At 36.5% G+C, this 6,000-nt stretch overlaps 1 long non-coding RNA gene across 1 annotated transcript in view; it reads right to left on the bottom strand.

Moving 5' to 3' along the window:
• LOC115306926 overlaps positions 1-3,757 on the bottom strand; it is a 32,939-nt gene extending 29,182 nt beyond the window's left edge. Inside the window, exon 1 of the long non-coding RNA XR_003915496.1 lies at positions 3,652-3,757. This is a non-coding gene — a long non-coding RNA (uncharacterized LOC115306926). The remainder of the gene's footprint in view (positions 1-3,651) is intronic.
• Positions 3,758-6,000: the final 2,243 nt, after the last annotated feature.

Below are 6,000 nucleotides of genomic sequence, written 5' to 3' on the forward strand. Positions count from 1 at the left end.
GCTTAAGAAAGATCGGAATGAGCAAGCTGCTCCGCAGATTCTGAAGGTCATTAGAGTTTGACAGAGTCAGAGCCAGCCACACCATATGGTTGCTGAAAAATTCACTCATCAGAAAGAGCCATAAAATTGTAGTATATTTCTAGAGGCACAAAACTCTGACTATTAAGGATTAAAAAAATAACCACTCGCAGAGAATTGGCCAGGGAGAAAAGTGAATCAAGATCAGACGTCTTCTAAAATGCCTATGCAGCATTTGTGCTGTGTATAACTACACAGCAGCCCGGGCCATGCGTCCTCGGGGCCACAGAGATGGAGCAATGCACAGAAAGTCCAGGCTGTTCATGAGCTGTCTTTAGACATCACCAACTCAGAACTTCCTCACTGCTGACAGATGTCCATAGAACGGCCTTTTGACCCAGAGTGTCCAGATTCAACTATTGCCATGCATTTCCTTCTTTTCCAGAAACTTTTTTAAGAGTTTATTTATTGTGAGAAAGAGAAAGAGTGAGCAAGCACATAAATGGGGGAGGAACAGAGAGAGGGATAAAGACAGAAGCCCAAGCAGGCTCTGCAGTGTCAGCGCAGAACCTGATGCAGGGCTTGAACTCACAAACTGTGAAATCATGACCTGAGCTGAAATCAAGAGTCAGAGGCTTAACAGACTGAGACACCCAGGCGTCCTTCCATAAACCTTTTAGAATGAAGAAACTATAATTTCTTTCTAATAAAATCGTAAACTTTAGGTATCAAAACATATTTCTAAATCAAAATACATCTGACTTGGAGTCTCTGGTGAGTGATTTGATCTCTCATATTATAGTTCCCCAGGTCCCAAGGACTGTATATAATCAAGAACATTTGAAGAGGGCCTCTTGAGTTTTTGGATTTTATTTTTCATTTGCCAATAGACATTGATCAAGTAGGAAAGGTCTCCTGAGGGTAAGACAGCCCCAGGCTTGCTAGAGGGCATTTTGCCCAAGTTTGCCCACAATCTGGTCTTCCTAGGAGCGTCTTAAAACTATTACCTTTTGAGGTTTTGCCACGCCCTCCAAAGTAGCAAGAATCCTGAATGAGTAACTAAGCAAAATGCAACTTTACTTTTGTTTCCTGCAGCCCCTTCAAATGTCATTCAATAGGAGACTACAAAACTTCCACAGCCCCTTGCTTTTCTGCTCATCTTTATGTAATTGATCATTTTATCACAAACACTGTCTTATTTCATTTATTAGCCTGTCCAGAACAAGATTTTAATTCGAACTCTTAAATTGCCTAACCATAAATCTCTAGCCTAGAGCAGCTTTAGGCTGGAGCCTGCCAAAGGAGCCAGGAGACTGAGAATTTAAAAACATTATTATCATAATATTCAATGTATCCGAAAGCTCTGACAACATTTTGAAAGAATGGTAAATCTTTGGCACTACTGTAACATTCCTTGGACATACTGTGCACATTCAAAAGGAAATTTAAAAACTTACTGAGGATGAATATAAGAAAAAGAATAATCACACTTACCAATCTTTGGCTATTCCCAGAGATACTGTGACATCATCATCCTTAAGGTTTTGGGGTGTTTTTTCACCTTTCTTTCCCTCCTCTTTCTCCAACATCAGATATCATCTTATTATATCTGAGTCTCATTTATGCACTGAAGTATACATAATACAATGAATCACAAAAGAAGAGTCTCCTTACCACTGGTGAGCCATTTATTTTTCAATTCACAAAAGAGGAAGATAAGAACAATTCTGAAGCACTTGCCCAGGGGCTCAGAGCTGAAGCTTAATATCTGCATTTTAACAGAAGTTTGGAACTGAAACAAGCACTGGAATAGGGAAGTATAAAAAAATTACCATGCTGTCAATTATTTAAGATTTCAGAAAAATGTAAAGTTGAAAGCTGGCAAGCAGAAAAGCTCATGTGGAGAAAGAACTCTACCATAGATGAGAGTATTGTTTTTGCTGTCTTATACATAAATCATGGCAAGGAAAAGGAAGGAAATATTTCAGCTGCCAAATGGATAAGTAATCATGGCACCAACCTCCCTCAAACATGAGGAGCATTCATCTATTCTAATTCAAAATTATTTTTCTCATGCTTTGTTTAGGTTGACATAGAATTTGCCCCTAGATGTATGTATATAGAATTCATTAATGACAAGAAGGTAGTTCTGTTGATCAGACTGGGTATATAGGAAGAAAAGTGGCTCACTGTAAATTTGGAAGACATATGTTATTTTTCAGTAATAGCTAATATAAGCGAAGGTAGTGATGGTGTTCCAATCCTCTATAAAAATTGGAGTGCATTCGGAGTGTCTTAATTAACACATTTTAAAATATACTGGGGTGAACAACGTATGAACTCATTTAAAGATGTGGAATTAAGATGAGGAACAAACATGACAGGAATTCACATTTAAAAAAGGAGGTCAAGAGCTGAGAATGTTTTCTCCGGAGAATACAGGGTTCAATTGGACAGGTACGCTGAGGAACTTGACTATTATCTTCATGTGTTTGAAACGAGCATATGAAACAGGAGACATGTGAGAAACAGGAGATAAATGCTTCTCTAAGATCAGAGAAAAGTGAGCAAAAGGTAGAGGGAGATCATGTTTAGATCAAAGATAAAATGGATATCTCAGGAGGAAGAGTGTTCTCTCCCAGTGGAGGTGTTTTGATATGAGATATAAGTCACATCTAGTATAGAATTTCCCTCAGCTCATTGTTTGGGGGTTCATGAATTTTGGTCCATTACCTACTACCATATTGAGCTTATGGAACATACTCCATGGGTTAAAGAGGCAAATGGTTCAGTATACCTGTTCGCTCTCTACTCCAAGTATTGGTCCTATAATGCCTCCTATGATTGAGCCTTGGGCTGAAGAGAGAAAGTACTCCAGAATCATAAAATACTTTTGTGTCCTACACCTTTCACAATGGATAGCTTCCTCTACTGCACTAAATTAATTCTGCAGAATCTTGTATTTCTTTGTTCAATTAATCCACATGCTCCTTTTTTTGTTTTTAATTATGAAGGTATTCTTTATGGGTTTCATAACTTAAAACTTCATGTGATGCACTGACAGACCAAAAGGAAAATAATACCACTTTTCCTTTTCAACATCTCTACTGTTGTGATTTATGAACTTTTTATTTGGTTTTCTGTCTTACATTTTTTAAGCCATAGGTGGAAGAATAGGAATCAGTTCTTTGAACTGTATTGTATATAAATATCTGAACTGAAGTACAATAATGGGTCTGTTGTGCATCACACAGTAGAACCAGTAAGATAAATAATGTAGCTGCATAAAAATACCTTATTATTCATGTTATAAACACTTTTGATTTTACCTAAACACAGCCAAGTACAGAGTAGCCACATTACCTTGGTGTTTTGCATAGCATCATGAAGCATATAAACTGCACGGGTATTTATTTTCAACATTTTTCTGATCATTAAATGGAGGTTAGAGCTAGTTCATCTTTAAATTCAGAATATTATTCTATACATATGGAGCTATAACATTTTTTCCCATATGGTGTCATATTTATTTCCACAAAGGAAATGTGATGACAGAAATTTTTTTTAAAAAAAGGTTCCAAAAAAATGTATTAAAACAACAGTAGATTTCCTATTAAGCAAAGAATTCAGTACCTCATTTTTCAGCCAGTTGAAGGAGCGCCGAGAATGTACTGGCATTGGAAAAGATACTTCTTTCCAGCCAAAACTCTTCAGAGAAGTTCAATAAGAATAATTTCCATTCAGGAATTCCATCTTTCATATGCCAGGTGTCAGGACTGTCAAATCTTTGGACTGTTTAGTCTTATCAAACCTAATAAAACAATCGTACATAACCGCTAGGAAACATTTTGTTGCTCTTTTCCCCACAGCATCACTTTTAAGTTTAACTTGGTTTACAAAAAAACCAGTTTTGCATATTTGAACATCTTGTTCAGATTTCTAAAGAAGATTTTTCTTGAAAGCATGTCAATATAAAGAGTTATTCAAAAATACACATAAAACAAGAATGATATTCCAATGCTTATGTATTGAATGTAAACTAGGAGTCATGAAGTTGGGATGGTACTCTTTCTGGGTGAAACATCAGAGGTAGAAACCTTTTAGCTTTAACTTACTGACAGTTAACAAGGAGTCATATGGCGCTGGTTGGGTGTTGCTTTGTGACAAACATTTGAAATTTACTAGAGAAAAGGGATGTACAGATTGTCTCCTTGCACCATGATTTAGTTTCATGATATGCTGGCTTCCCTTTAGGTTTCAAGTTGAAAATATCTTCCTTTCCTTTATGCCTCATAGCTTATAGTTCTTTTTTCTTTAAGTTTATTTATTAATTTGAGAAAGTGAGCAGCTGGGGAGGGGCAGAGAGAGAGAGAGAGAGATAGAATCCCAAGCAGACTCCCCACTGCCAGCTTGGATCCCAATGTGGGGCTTGAATTTATAAACTGTAACATCTTGACCTGAGCTGAGATCAAGAGTAGGATGCTTGACTCACTGAGCCACCTAGGTACCCCCATAGCTTATAGTTCTATAGAAGGAATGGGATGGAGAGAATTTCTCAACTTGGGTCACCTACAACTAATTAATTTGGCCCAATTCATTAGCTTAATAACATGTAAATAATACTTCATTTAATTTCTCCATCAATATATCAATAAATGTATATCAAGATATTTATACCAATATATTTATATCAATATATATCAATATATCAAGAAATTAATTAATATGAGAGGGGGTTGATGTAGTTGTTCAGTGTTGCTCCAACACAGGATAAAGTATGATACAGAATGTATTTTTTTCTTCTCTATGTTAAATTACCACTGATTTAGGAGAGAATAATATGACTCACTCCTTTCCAGGGTTATCCTGGGATTGTTGTGGATAATCTTAGCATTTCCTGGATGGCATTTAAGAAGATGGTATATATACTGGTATGTATACACACACACACATACATATATATACAGTGTCAATTGTCCCTGAAGTTCTCAGCAAGTCCAGCCTTTAGTTAAGAGGAAGTCTAAACCATGACTTGTTTTCACATCACTGGGGTTCACGAGATCCTTTCTGACCATAAATTATAGTTCTAAATTCAAAGATACTATCTTAGGTTTAAGACCAAGTCCTTGACCTCTATAGCAGTTTTAGTTAGGTGGGTGCACAGTATTTGGCTGTGAGTTCTCTCCCAATACCGGCCTGATTCTTCAGTTCCTCCAAGAATGCTTGGTCCTATTTACATTAACCATATTTTTTCAGAGCATGGAGTCTAGTCCTAATACCTGAAACGTACCAGCAAGAATTGCTGACCTCCACGATATCTAGTCACCAATCTGTTAGAGCCTCTTTGATAACAACCATTGCCTTGGAATTACAACTAGTAACTAGTGGAATAGAAATACTTGTGACTCTGTATATTCTCATAGCAGGGTGATGCACTTCAATATCATTTATGTCCCACTTTCAAAAAAGTTGAAAATTACTAATTTTAGGAATTATTAAGGTAATGTGGAAATACGACTTACTATTTTCTTCTCAGTATGTGTAAAATTCTCAAAGCCAGAGAGCCCTTTTCATTTTCGTATCCCATGCAATCAAACTGGATCTGACCTAAATGCCTCTGTCCTGCCTTGAACAGGCAAATCTAGTTGCTATGTTCTAGCCCTTTCCAGTCTGTTTCCAGGATTTCAAACTAGCATCTGAGAGCTTCCTTTTAGACCCTAGTAAGCATTGAAAAAAAGAAAAGTTTAAATGAGATTAGCAGTTGCAAAAGTTGGTGCAAGAAAAGAGCAAACAATTAACAAGGAAATTGACAGAAAGGGAGAAGAAGGAAGGTATGACTCTTACTAACCTCCAAAAGTGTTATATACACAAAATAGATCAAGGTGACTTAGTGATAGTTCAAAGAAACACAACTGACAAAGAATAGTTAAAAATTGATATTTTAGGGAAAAATGATATGACTTGAATTATTTTCTTCATCAG

The sequence above is a fragment of the Suricata suricatta genome, chromosome 2 (assembly GCF_006229205.1).
Source record: "Suricata suricatta isolate VVHF042 chromosome 2, meerkat_22Aug2017_6uvM2_HiC, whole genome shotgun sequence".
NCBI classification, from domain to species: Eukaryota; Metazoa; Chordata; class Mammalia; order Carnivora; family Herpestidae; genus Suricata; species Suricata suricatta.